This window comes from Xenopus tropicalis, chromosome 10 (assembly GCF_000004195.4).
Source record: "Xenopus tropicalis strain Nigerian chromosome 10, UCB_Xtro_10.0, whole genome shotgun sequence".
Lineage (NCBI taxonomy): Eukaryota > Metazoa > Chordata > Amphibia > Anura > Pipidae > Xenopus > Xenopus tropicalis.
In genome coordinates this window covers 52,384,472-52,398,685 of record NC_030686.2, presented here as the reverse complement: position 1 = coordinate 52,398,685, position 14,214 = coordinate 52,384,472, and the positions used below count along the sequence as shown (strand labels likewise).

At 45.8% G+C, this 14,214-nt stretch overlaps 2 pseudogenes; both read right to left on the bottom strand.

The window, feature by feature from the left end:
* Window positions 1-7,427: 7,427 nt before the first annotated feature.
* Window positions 7,428-7,594, bottom strand: LOC116408091 (annotated as a pseudogene).
* A 5,541-nt stretch (window positions 7,595-13,135) lies between these two features.
* On the bottom strand, window positions 13,136-13,302 carry LOC116408093 (annotated as a pseudogene).
* Window positions 13,303-14,214: the final 912 nt, after the last annotated feature.

Sequence of the window (14,214 nt, the reverse complement as noted above, 5' to 3'; positions counted from 1 at the left end):
TGGGGGAGCAAAGAGATGCCATAAGCAATGTTACTGTGAATTTGTCAGGGTTTCATTGTGTTGTTTATTTTTAGGAGAAATCCAGGCATATCTTCATCTCTAAGGTGGGGAATTTAGAGAAGGGGGAAAAAATGCAACTCCTTCTATAGGAAACTTCAATATGGCCATACCCCCCCGACAGAGCTGTGCAATGGGGCACCCTAAAATCAGTCACTTTGCATATGCAAATCAGCATGCCTGGGAAGGTATATAGTGTCTGTGCAATGGTTTCCCTGTACTTAGCGTGGGGTTTTGCCTATAGACCTTCTGCCTTTTCCCCCATGGTGAATGGACTGGGCACATGCTGGGGGTACTGTAGTAGGTCTAAGGGACCTAAGTGCCTTTTGGCCTGGGGGTCATGGGTGTAGGGGCTCACCCTAGCCATTGCGTGAAGGTTCCCATTGACCCTTGCACCTACGTGCCTTTGGGCCTGGGGGTTGTGGGTATAGGGGCTCACTCTAACCGACCACCGACCACCGACCACCGACCACCGACCACCGACCACCGACCACCGACCACCGACCACCGACCACCGACCACCGACCACCGACCACCGACCACCGACCACCGACCACCGACCACCGACCACCGGCAGTTTAGTGGCTCTCTATTTTATATAAACAAATTTTTATATCTAGAAGTTGTGTCATGTAGGATTCAGCTTTTGAATTTGGCCAAACTGAAGTCTTAAAGGGACACCAAACCCTGCTGCACAGCACAGCTCAACCAAACTTTACTCAGCTGTTGTTGGACTACAAATCCCAGAATAATGTAACATATAATGAAGGGTGAGGCATGCTGGGAGCTGTAGTCCAGCAACATCAGGTTTGGATTCTTAAAGCAATATTGCACAATAAAACTTTTCAGGCTCCCCAGTGCCCGCATTGGCAGCATTGATATGCAAAAGAATCCTCCAATGAGAATCCCAGCTGATTTGAGTAAATCCGGCTCCCTGTTCTCTGTTCCTGCAATTGGAGTTGGGAGCAATAAGCACAGTTTCCCAGCACTGAACAAGTCTGTCCCTTTATCCCCATGTCTGATTCCTGTGCCATATAATGACGGGAAAATGCCATCATTATCTCTATATGTAAGGTACCAGCAAGGGGCCTGACACAGGGAATCAGCATTCTCATTGGTCACTTCTCTTGTATCATTAATTAAGTTTTTGGTAGAATTCACATTGGGGAATTGGTTTCCATGTAAAATTATGTTTTTTTATCAACTTCTATAGAGAACTAGGGGGCGCTGTGGGGCAGCTTTAGTGCTGGGATTTGTGTCCATTTACCTACAAAATTATCCTAATTGTACGTGACAGTATTCGTAGCGCAGTGCTAGCATTAGTAAGTACACTCTTAATTTTATTCTTTTAATCGTTTATCACCGATAACCAAATATATTTTATTTTGCATTTGTTTTGTTATTGTTACAGATAATGAGAACTGCATCAGATGCCCAGACATGGAATGGCCCAATGAGAGAAAAAAATCAGTGTATTGCAAGAACAGAACAATTTCTCTCATATACAAGTGATATGATTTCTGTATTTTTTTCATCAATTTCAGTTCTGATTTTTCTTACAACTCTACTAATATTAGGCGCCTTCATTACATACCGGGACTCCCCCATAGTGAGAGCCAACACAACCGGAGCCTGAGCTTCCTCCTCCTTGTCTCCATCAAGCTGAGCTTCCTCAGTGTGTTTCTGTTCCTCGGTCGCCCTGTGGATATAACCTGCATGCTGCGCATCATCACTTTTGGAATCACCTTCTCCATAGCTGTCTCTTCTCTCCTGGCCAAGACTATCATGGTTTGTGTTGCTTTCAAAGCCACCAAGCCAGGGAGCTCATGGAGAAAATGGCTGGGAGTCAAACTGTCCAATTCTGTAGTCTTGTTCTGCTCATCCATTCAAATAATCATCTGCATGACTTGGTTGGCCATTTCTCCTCCCTTTCAGGAACTGGACATTCACACTTCCCCTGGAACCATCATCATTCAGTGCAATGAGGGCTCAGCTATTGGCTTTTACTCAGTTATTGGGTATATGGGGCTTCTGGCAGCTGTTAGTTTTGTTTTAGCATTTTTAGCTCGGAGCTTACCGGACAGTTTTAATGAGGCCAAGTACATCACTTTCAGCACCTCAAGCGTGGGCCTTTTAGCCTGTGTATATATATTAGCTTTAGCACCGGAGTTTTTTTTTTTTTTTTCTTCTTTTCTTTTATATACAACCACACAACAGACCAATAACTTCTGTCAAAGTGTTTATGAAGCAGTTGCATGGGGGTGTGTGTGCATTACACACGGGGAGAGGCCAAACTGTGCCAGTAGGTGTATAGGCAGAACAACATGTACAGGGGAACCTCTGCACAAACACTATGTTCCTTCCCAGGATGCAAAGTGACTGACACTGAGCTCAGAGTTTGTGTCTCACTATTATAAACAGGCTGTGTATGGAACCCCCAGTCTGTATGGCACCCCCAGTCTGTATGGCACCCCCAGTCTGCATGGCACCCCCAGGCTGCATGGCACCCCCCAGTCTGCTCGGCACCCCCTTGTTTTGTTTGTGTTGTAACTCTTGCATAATAGAAATGAAGGAGACTGTGTCTGTAAGTTAAATTTTACATTTTCCGGGGAAGCCTGTATGTGGGGCAGGAGTTGGGTTGGGATGTTTTGGAAAAGACATAATAATGGCAGAATTTGAGCTTCAGGTAAAAGACATTTTCTGCCGGCAGGATTATGTATTGCTTAGATCGTATGATGTGATTATATAATGTATCTGTGTGTGGGGATATTTTTGAAAGATTTAACATGAAACATGGCTCCTTTAGAGGTTTTGATGTGCTCCCGCTATACTTTATGGAGGAAAAACCCCTTATTCTGCACATGCTTAATATTACGGATTAGGACCTGATTCTGTTCTTTTCGAAAAAGTACTGCAGTAAAATTAAAGGAGGTATAAGGCAAACCAACTGCTTTAAAATATTTAATGGAAAGCTGAAATTTTGGGTGAAGCTCAGGCCTGGCCCGGATGGCATTGGAGGGGTTAAGCACCCTCCGGCAAATGTTTCTATTTCTGGGAACAGGGGTTTTGTGTATTACCCTGGTACCCAAGTACTGTAGGCAATGCTTTACTTATGGCCATATCCATGATGACTGCCCTAAGGGTAAGTGCTGGGGCAATTGTGCTAATGTGGGCCATGAAGCTGGCACTTGCATACAGCCAAGGCGGTTGGATATATGGGAAAGCCAGGAGCATCCGGCTAGAAACTGCCCCAGAGTTTGAGCAGCTGGGGTGCCCTATGCAGGGATTGTGAGAAGGGCTGAACCCCCTGAGGCTGAAGGGGTGAGGGGAATCTGGGGGTGGGCTGTCTCTGAGTGACAATTCTGAAAATGTTGTTGCTGAAACTGAATTATTCCCTGTGATTGAGCCAATAGCTGAGGGGGGCTACACTGGAGAGTGTGGGGGAGGGGCATACAGTGGAAGGGGGTGGGGCCCATGATGGGAGCCAAACTGCAGGTGTATTGGAGGAATTCTTGATTGGAAGTGCTGTGAGTCCACTTTCTGATGGAAATATCCCTGGAGAGATTGTCTGGGACACGACTGGGGATGAGGTGGGGGAGTCAATGGACGTGCAAAGTGGGAACAAAAATCTTGCTGTGCATGAAGTGTGTAGTCCGGCTAATAGAGCTAAACCATCTACTGTCTTTACTGCTGGGGATTTGGGGGGGGGGTTGCTTCATGTTCCAGCCCCGAGACTCCTGCAATTTGGAAAGTGAGGGAAACCCGCAGAATGTTTGTTTCTTCAGCTGTAGTTCTACAGAATCCCAATATGGCTGCATGGTGTAACAACTGCACATTTGCATGTCTCTAAAGATAGTCTCCCTAAGTGTAAGGGGGTTTGTATCAGTTGGGGGAGAGGGCTGCTGGGCTGGATCATCTACAGCATAGGTGTCAGACACAAGGCCTGTGGGCCAAATCCTGCCTGCCAGGCCTTGCAATGTGGCCCGCACCGATCTCGCCGGCCGTACTTGCTATCTATTACGCATGCGCATAGAATCTATGCGCATGCGTATTAGATAGCAAGTACGGCCGGCCATAGTAGAATCATTATATGGCATAGCCGGCCGTACTTGCTATCTATTACGCATGCGCATAGATTCTATGCACATGCGTAATAGATAGCAAGTACGGACGGATCACAAGCCACAAGTCAGGAAAGATTCAGGAGGCGAGTTGTGTTAAAATAGATAGCAAGTACGGACGGATCACAAGCCACAAGTCAGGAAAGATTCAGGAGGCGAGTTGTGTTAAAAAAAACACAGGAGAGCGTATGGCCGTATGCTAAAAAGTACACAGCTTGTGCTAAAAAGTACACAGGAGAAGGTGTGCTAAAAAATACAAAGGAGAGTGTGTGCTAAAAAGTACACAGGAGAGCGTGTGCTAAAAAGTACACAGGAGAGCGTGTGCTAAAAAGTACACAGGAGAGCGTGTGCTAAAAAGTACACAGGAGAGCGTGTGCTAAAAAGTACACAGGAGAGCGTGTGCTAAAAAATACACAGGAGAGCGTGTGCTAAAAAATACACAGGAGAGGGTGTGCTAAAAAGTACACAGGAGAGCGTGTGCTAAAAAGTACACAGGAGAGCGTGTGCTAAAAAGTACACAGGAGAGCGTATGCTAAAAAGTACACAGGAGAGCGTGTGCTAAAAAGTACACAGGAGAGCGTGTGCTAAAAAGTACACAGGAGAGCGTATGCTAAAAAGTACACAGGAGAGCGTGTGCTAAAAAGTACACAGGAGAGCGTGTGCTAAAAAATACACAGCAGAGCGTGTGCTAAAAAATACACAGCAGAAGCTGCCAGTTCCTGGCATAAAGTGCAGGCATAAAAATCAGAATCTGCTATCTGTACCCAGCCAGGCATTTATTGACTGACTCCATCTGCCAAATCAAGCTATCCCTGTGCAGTTTTCAACTTTTTCCTTCTAACACAGATTTCCAATAAACTACATCTTTTACTGCCAATATTGATCCCAAAATGTCCAGGAAAAGAAAAGTTGACGGTGAAGGCAGACAATTTAATGACAAATGGGAAAATGAATACATGTTTGTGCTTAGAGAGGGCAAACCAGTGTGTATATTGTGTTATGAGACAGTGTCGGTGATGAAAGAGTACAATATACGTCGTCATTTTGACACAAAACATAATGTTAAGTATGGCAAATATACTTTGGAAGAAAAGCATAAAATTGTTAAAGAACTAAAAGGCAAACTACAATCACAGCAGCAAATGTTTACAAAGGCTTCAGCAAAAAATGATGCTGCAGTGAAAGCAAGCTTTATAGTGGCTGAAGAAATTGCCCGTACTTCAAGGTGTTTTTCAGAGGGTGCCTTTTTGAAGCAATGCATGCTAAAAGTGTGTGAGCAAGTATGCCCAGACCAGATACAGAGTTTTCAAAATGACAGTTTGTCAAGAAACACCATTGCAGACAGAGTTCAAGAACTCTCAGGAAATCTATCATCACAGCTGGCCGAACAGGCATGCAGTTATCTCGCTTTTTCACTTGCTATCGATGAAAGCACAGACAACACTGGTACAGCGCAGCTGTCCATCTTTATACGTGCTACGAACACCGACCTCTCTGTCACTGAGGAACTTTTGGATGTATCTGCCCTGCATGGGACGACGACTGGTAGAGATATATTTGAGGCTGTGGGGAAATCTATAAATAATTTTAAATTACCCTGGGAAAAGTTGGTGGGGCTAACTACCGATGGCGCACCTTCAATGTGCGGAGAAAAGAAAGGCTTGGTTGGACTAATGAAGGAAAGAATGCAAAAAAGTCACTGCCACACACCCTTGATTACTTATCATTGCATTATCCACCAAGAGGCTATGTGTGGAAAAGTTCTGGACATGAATGACATAATGACCACAGTCATTAAAACTATTAACTTTATAAGGGCACGTGGCCTGAATCATCGCCAGTTCCAGCAGTTTTTACAGGAGGTGGGTGCAGAGCATGGAGACGTGCCATACCACACAGAAGTAAGATGGCTGAGCAAGAGCGCAGTCCTCAAAAGATTTTTTGAGCTCAGAGAAGAAATTGCTCTTTTCATGGAAAGTAAAGGAAAGCCCTTGCCTGAACTGTCGGATCCCGCCTGGCTATGTGATTTTGCTATGATGTGTGACATATGCGAGCATCTCGCCCAACTAAATCTGAAGCTGCAGGGACGCAAACAAGTCATCACGAAGATGTCTGACATGATCACAGCATTCCAGCGTAAACTTCAACTATGGAAGTCCCAACTGGAACAGGACAATCTTGCCCACTTTCCCGTTTGTTTGAGTATCTCAACCACTATTTCTGGTACTTTTCCTTGCAGTCGGCTGGCTACCAAAGTTAGCCGTTTACTAAGTGAATTTGAGCGGCGCTTCTCTGACTTTAGAACACAGCACTCAGGCTTTGACATCTTTGCCAATCCTTTTACAGTTGATGTCAACAATGTGCCCCATCACCTTCAGATGGAGATAATCGAGCTTCAGTCTGACAGTGGCCTGAAATCAAGGTTTCAGGATGTTGAAATTGAGGACTTCTACCCTCTACTGCCCCCTGACTCAATGCCAGAGCTCCGACTTCATGCTGCCCGTATTCTATCCATGTTCGGGAGCACCTATCTTTGTGAACAGATGTTTTCAATAATGAATCTGAACAAAAACAAGCACAGATCACGCATTACCGATGACAACCTCCATGCTGTTTTGCGGGTTGCTACAGCCCAAGAAATAAAACCGAACATTGACTCATTGATCCGGGGAAAACGGTGTCAGACATCTAGCCAGAAAACAAAACAATGAGCATTTTAGGTACATTCCAATATTACTGTTTTGCTTGATAGCATGTGAGTTGGTTAACAGCACTGTTAAGGAAAAGATTGTTCCACTCATTTTAAATTCACATTTCTGGTTAACGTTGTCAGTTTATGACTGTTCAGTAAACCATTCGGCCCGCGATTTAGGCTGGATTTTAGATTTTGGCCCCTTCTCTGATTGAGTTCGACACCCCTGATCTACAGAATCTGTGTGGGGATGGTTTCTGTGTCTGGGAATGTTGTTTCAGTTCTTACGCCTGTGTGTCCTACCCAAAGGTATGGGCTCCGATACTCATGTGCCCATGGCATTCGCCAATGAACAGCATGTGCGGGCAGATCCACCTTCGCTGAAGCTAGGGTGAGACCCACCAAGTCTTGGCCTAGGGTCAAGCCCAGAGGACTATGACACCCTTCCAGGGTGCACAAATCTTGCCTTGGTAAGGCTCCAGCTGGCAGCTGGAAGGAATAAAAGAAAAATACCTCCCGCCCACCTAATGGCTGGGGCAAAGGAAGTGAAGCTGATTGGGCAGAAGGAGCATGTGCGAAGCCCCCGACAAAAAATAAGCCAGCAGCTCCTCCCTAATGGGAACACAGCCCCTCTGCTTTCATCAAGCTTCATCTTCATCACAATTAGCAATAATCACGCCTCAGTTTGACCTCATTGGCTATGATACTGCCACTGCACAAAGCTCTTACATCCCCTTTAACTTGCCAATCACTAGTACAGCAAGCACAATGGCACATTCCCTCCAGGCCAAACTCTATGAAGCTGAGGTCGGACCTGCTGGGAAGGCAGGAAGTTATGGGTAGGGATGTAGCGAACCTCAGAAAAAAAGTTCGCGAACCCGTTCGCGAACTTTTGCCAAAAAGTGCGAACTTTTGCGAACTTTGTGAACCCCATAGACTTCAATGAGAAGGCGAACTTTAAAACCTAGAAAAGCCATTTCTGGCCAGAAAACTGATTTTAAAGTTGTTTAAAGGGTGCCACGACCTGGACAGTGGCATGCAGGAGGGGGATCAAGGGCAAAAATTTCTCTGAAAAATACGTTGTTGACACAACGTTGCGTTTTGTGCTGTAAAGGGCAGAAATCACACTACATTTCTAAACTTGTGTAATAAACTGCTTTTACAAGGACTATTGGGTTACAGCAGATGAGATCAGCAGGACAGCTGTCCCCAGCAGCTACATACAGAGCAGTAGAAAGTAGATTACTAGTCAGCAAAGCTACCTAAACTGTCCCTCAAACCCCTGCACAGCTCTCTCCCTATGCTAACTCAACAAGCACACACAGGCAGAATGTAAAATGGCTGCTGGGCTTCGGTTTATATATGGAAGGGAGTGGTCCGGGGGTGGTCCAGGAGGGAGAGCTGCCTGATTGGCTGCCATGTATCTGCTGGCTCTAGGGTGAGAGGTCAAAATTTGGTTCCAGCTAAGGGGAACCCAAAATTGCGAACATCGCTAAAAGTTTGCGAACTTGCGAACACCCGATTTTCGTGCAAATTAGTTCTCCGGCGACCAGTTCGCTACATCTCTAGTTATGGGGGAGCAAAGAGATGCCACAAGCAATGTTACTGTGATTATGTCAGTGAATTTGTCAGGGTCTAATTGAGTTGTTTATTTCAGGGGAAATCCAGGCATATTTTTGTCTCTAAGGTGGAAAATTTAGAGAAGGGGGAAAAAATGCAACTCCTTCTATAGGAAACTTCAATATGGCCGTACCCCCCCCCCGACAGAGCTGTGCAATGGGGCACCCTAAAATCAGTCACTTTGCATATGCAAATCAGCATGCCTGGGAAGGTATATAGTGTCTGGGCAATGGTTTCCCTGTACTTAGCATGGGGTTTTGCCTATAGACCTTCTGCCTTTCCCCCATGGTGAATGGACTGGGCACATGCTGGGGGTACTGTACTAGGTCTAAGGGATGTTTTATAACTGTACAAGCAAGTGTAGTCTTCAGGCAAAGGTGAATCCAATGATCCTTGCCCCTTAGTGCCTTTTGGCCTGTGGGTCAGGGATAAAGGGGTTTTTATAAGCCTTTGGGTGAATGTGAAGCCAACAACCTTTGTGCCTTTTGCGCTGTGTGTTTAGATAAAGGGGCTCTCCCTAACCTTAAGGTGAAGGTGAGTTAATGACCCTTTTGGCCTGGTGCTTGGGGATAATGGGGCTTGCCCTAGCCATTGCGTGAAGGTTCCCATTGACCCTTGCACCTAAGTGCCTTTTGGCCTGGGGGTCGTGGGATCAAGGGGTGCGCCCTAGCCTTTGTGTGAAGGTTCCCATTGACCCTTGCACCTAAGTGCCTTTTGGCCTGGGGGTCGTGGGATCAAGGGGTGCGCCCTAGCCTTTGTGTGAAGGTTCCCATTGACCCTTGCACCTAAGTGCCTTTTGGCCTGGGGGTCATGGGTGTAGGGGCTCCCACTGACCACTGACCACTGACCACTGACCACTGACCACTGACCACTGACCACTGACCACTGACCACTGACCACTGACCACTGACCACTGACCACTGACCGTTTAATGGCTCTCTATTTTATATAAACAAATTTTTATATCTAGAAGTTGTGTCATGTAGGATTCAGCTTTTGAATTTGGCCAAACTGAAGTCTTAAAGGGACACTAAACCCTGCTGCACAGCGCAGCTCAACCAAACTTTACTCAGCTGTTGTTGGACTACAAATCCCAGAATAATGTAACATATAATGAAGGGTGAGGCATGCTGGGAGCTGTAGTCCAGCAACATCAGGTTTGGATTCTTAAAGCAATATTGCACAATAAAACTTTTCAGGCTCCCCAGTGCCCGCATTGGCAGCATTGATATGCAAAAGAATCCTCCAATGAGAATCCCAGCTGATGTGAGTAAATCCGGCTCCCTGTTCTCTGTTCCTGCAATTGGAGTTGGGAGCAATAAGCACAGTTTCCCAGCACTGAACAAGTCTGTCCCTTTATCCCCATGTCTGATTCCTGTGCCATATAATGAGGGGAAAATGCCATCATTATCTCTATATGTAAGGTACCAGCAAGGGGCCTGACACAGGGAATCAGCATTCTCATTGGTCACTTCTCTTGCATCTATAATGAAGGGAAAATGGCATCATTATCTCTATATGTAAGGTACCAGCAAGGGGCCTGACACAGTGCTGGGAATCAGCATTCTCATTGGTCACTTCTCTTGTATCATTAATTAAGTTTTTGGTAGAATTCACATTGGGGAATTGGTTTCCATGTAAAATTATGTTTTTTTATCAACTTCTATAGAGAACTAGGGGGCGCTGTGGGGCAGCTTTAGTGCTGGGATTTGTGTCCATTTACCTACAAAATTAAGCTAGTTGTACGTGACAGTATTCGTAGCGCAGTGCTAGCATTAGTAAGTACACTCTCAATTTTAACCGTTTATCACCGATAACCAAATATATTTTATTTTGCATTTGTTTTGTTATTGTTACAGATAATGAGAACTGCATCAGATGCCCAGACATGGAATGGCCCAATGAGAGAAAAAAATCAGTGTATTGCAAGAACAGAACAATTTCTCTTGTGCACTAATGATGGGATTTCTGTGTTTTTTTTCATCAATTTCAGTTCTGATTTTTCTTACAACTCTACTTATATTAGGCGCCTTCATTACATACCGGGACTCCCCCATAGTGAGAGCCAACAACCGGAGCCTGAGCTTCCTCCTCCTTGTCTCCATCAAGCTGAGCTTCCTCAGTGTGTTTCTGTTCCTCGGTCGCCCTGTGGATATAACCTGCATGCTGCGCATCATCACTTTTGGAATCACCTTCTCCATAGCTGTCTCTTCTCTCCTGGCCAAGACTATCATGGTTTGTGTTGCTTTCAAAGCCACCAAGCCAGGGAGCTCATGGAGAAAATGGCTGGGAGTCAAACTGTCCAATTCTGTAGTCTTGTTCTGCTCATCCATTCAAATAATCATCTGCATGACTTGGTTGGCCATTTCTCCTCCCTTTCAGGAACTGGACATTCACACTTCCCCTGGAACCATCATCATTCAGTGCAATGAGGGCTCAGCTATTGGCTTTTACTCAGTTATTGGGTATATGGGGCTTCTGGCAGCTGTTAGTTTTGTTTTAGCATTTTTAGCTCGGAGCTTACCGGACAGTTTTAATGAGACCAAGTACATCACTTTCAGCACCTCAAGCGTGGGCCTTTTAGCCTGTATATATATATATTAGCTTTAGCACCGGGGTTTTTTTTTTTTTTTTTTTTTTTTATCTTTCTTTTATATACAACCACACAACAGACCGATAACTTCTGTCAAACTGTTTATGAAGCCAGTTGCATGGGGGTGTGTGTGCATTACACACGGGGAGAGGCCAAACTGTGCCAGTAGGTGTATAGGCAGAACAACATGTACAGGGGAACCTCTGCACAAACACTATGTTCCTTCCCAGGATGCAAAGTGACTGACACTGAGATCAGAGTTTGTGTCTCACTATTATAAACAGGCTGCATATGGCACCCCCAGTCTGTATGGCACCCCCCAGTCTGCATGGCACCCCCAGTCTGCTCAGCACCCCCTTGTTTTGTTTGTGTTGTAACTCTTGCATAATAGAAATGAAGGAGAATGTGTCTGTAAGTTAAATTTTACATTTTCCGGGGAAGCCTGTATGTGGGGCAGGAGTTGGGTTGGGATGTTTTGGAAAAGACATAATAATAGCAGAATTTGAGCTTCAGGTAAAAGACATTTTCTGCCGGCAGGATTATGTATTGCTTAGATCATATGATGTGATTATATAATGTATCTGTGTGTGGGGATATTTTTGAAAGATTTAACATGAAACATGGCTCCTTTAGAGGTTTTGATGTGCTCCCGCTATACTTTATGGAGGAAAATCCCCTTATTCTGCACATGCTTAATATTACGGATTAGGACCTGATTCTGTTCTTTTCGAAAAAGTACTGCAGTAAAATTAAAGGAGGTGTAAGGCAAACCAACTGCTTTAAAATATTTAATGGAAAGCTGAAATTTTGGGTGAAGCTCAGTCCTGGCCCGGATGGCATTGGAGGGGTTAAGCACCCTCCGGCAAATGTTTCTATTTCTGGAAACAGGGGTTTTGTGTATTACCCTGGTACCCAAGTACTGTAGGCAATGCTTTACTTATGGCCATATCCATGATGACTGCCCTAAGGGTAAGTGCTGGGGCAATTGTGCTAATGTGGGCCATGAAGCTGGCACTTGCATACAGCCAAGGCGGTTGGATATATGGGGAAGCCAGGAGCATCCGGCTAGAAACTGCCCCAGAGTTTGAGCAGCTGGGGTGCCCTATGCAGGGATTGTGAGAAGGGCTGAACCCCCTGAGGCTGAAGGGGTGAGGGGAATCTGGAGGTGGGCTGTCTCTGAGTGACAATTCTGAAAATGTTGTTGCTGAAACTGAATTATTCCCTGTGATTGAGCCAATAGCTGAGGGGGCTACACTGGAGAGTGTGGGGGAGGGGCATACAGTGGAAGGGGGTGGGGCCCATGATGGGAGCCAAACTGCAGGTGTATTGGAGGAATTCTTGATTGGAAGTGCTGTGAGTCCACTTTCTGATGGAAATATCCCTGGAGAGATTGTCTGGGACACGGCTGGGGATGAGGTGGGGGAGTCAATGGACGTGCAAAGTGGGAACAAAAATCTTGCTGTGCATGAAGTGTGTAGTCCGGCTAATAGAGCTAAACCATCTACTGTCTTTACTGCTGGGGATTTGGGGGAGTTGCTTCATGTTCCAGCCCCGAGACTCCTGCAATTTGGAAAGTGAGGGAAACCCGCAGAATGTTTGTTTCTTCAGCTGTAGTTCTACAGAATCCCAATATGGCTGCATGGTGTAACAACTGCACATTTGCATGTCTCTAAAGATAGTCTCCCTAAGTGTAAGGGGGTTTGTATCAGTAGGGGGAGAGGGCTGCTGGGCTGGATCATCTACAGAATCTGTGTGGGGATGGTTTCTGTGTCTGGGAATGTTGTTTCAGTTCTTACACCCAAAGGTATGGGCTCCGATACTCATGTGCCCAAGGCTTTCGCCAATGAACAGCATGTGTGGGCAGATCCACCTTCGCTGAAGCTAGGGTGAGACCCACCAAGTCTTGGCCTAGGGTCAAGCCCAGAGGACTATGACACCCATCCAGGGTGCACAAATCTTGCCTTGGTAAGGCTCCAGCTGGCAGCTGGAAGGAATAAAAGAAAAATACCTCCCGCCCGCCTAATGGCTGGGGCAAAGGAAGTGAAGCTGATTGGGCAGAAGGAGCATGTGCGAAGCCCCCGACAAAAAATAAGCCGGCAGCTCCTCCCTAATGGGAACACAGCCCCTCTGCTTTCATCAAGCTTCATCTTCATCACAATTAGCAATAATCACGCCTCAGTTTGACCTCATTGGCTATGATACTGCCACTGCACAGAGCTCTTACATCCCCTTTAACTTGCCAATCACTAGTACAGCAAGCACAATGGCACATTCCCTCCAGGCCAAACTCTATGAAGCTGAGGTCGGACCTGCTGGGAAGGCAGGAAGTTATGGGTAGAGATGTAGCGAACCTCAGAAAAAAAGTTCGCGAACCCGTTCGCGAACTTTTGCCAAAAAGTGCGAACTTTTGCGAACTTTGTGAACCCCATAGACTTCAATGAGAAGGCGAACTTTAAAACCTAGAAAAGCCATTTCTGGCCAGAAAACTGATTTTAAAGTTGTTTAAAGGGTGCCACGACCTGGACAGTGACATGCAGGAGGGGGATCAAGGGCAAAAATTTCTCTGAAAAATACGTTGTTGACACAACGTTGCGTTTTGTGCTGTAAAGGGCAGAAATCACACTACATTTCTAAACTTGTGTAATAAACTGCTTTTACAAGGACTATTGGGTTACAGCAGATGAGATCAGCAGGACAGCTGTCCCCAGCAGCTACATACAGAGCAGTAGAAAGTAGATTACTAGTCAGCAAAGCTACCTAAACTGTCCCTCAAACCCCTGCACAGCTCTCTCCCTATGCTAACTCAACAAGCACACACAGGCAGAATGTAAAATGGCTGCTGGGCTTCGGTTTATATATGGAAGGGAGTGGTCCGGGGGTGGTCCAGGAGGGAGAGCTGCCTGATTGGCTGCCATGTATCTGCTGGCTCTGGGGTGAGAGGTCAAAATTTGGCTCCAGCTAAGGCGAACCCAAAATTGCGAACATCGCTAAAAGTTTGCGAACTTGCGAACACCCGATTTTCGTGCGAATTAGTTCTCCGGCGAACAGTTCGCTACATCCCTAGTTATGGGGGAGCAAAGAGATGCCACAAGCAATGTTACTGTGATTATGTCAGTGAGTTTGTCAGGGTC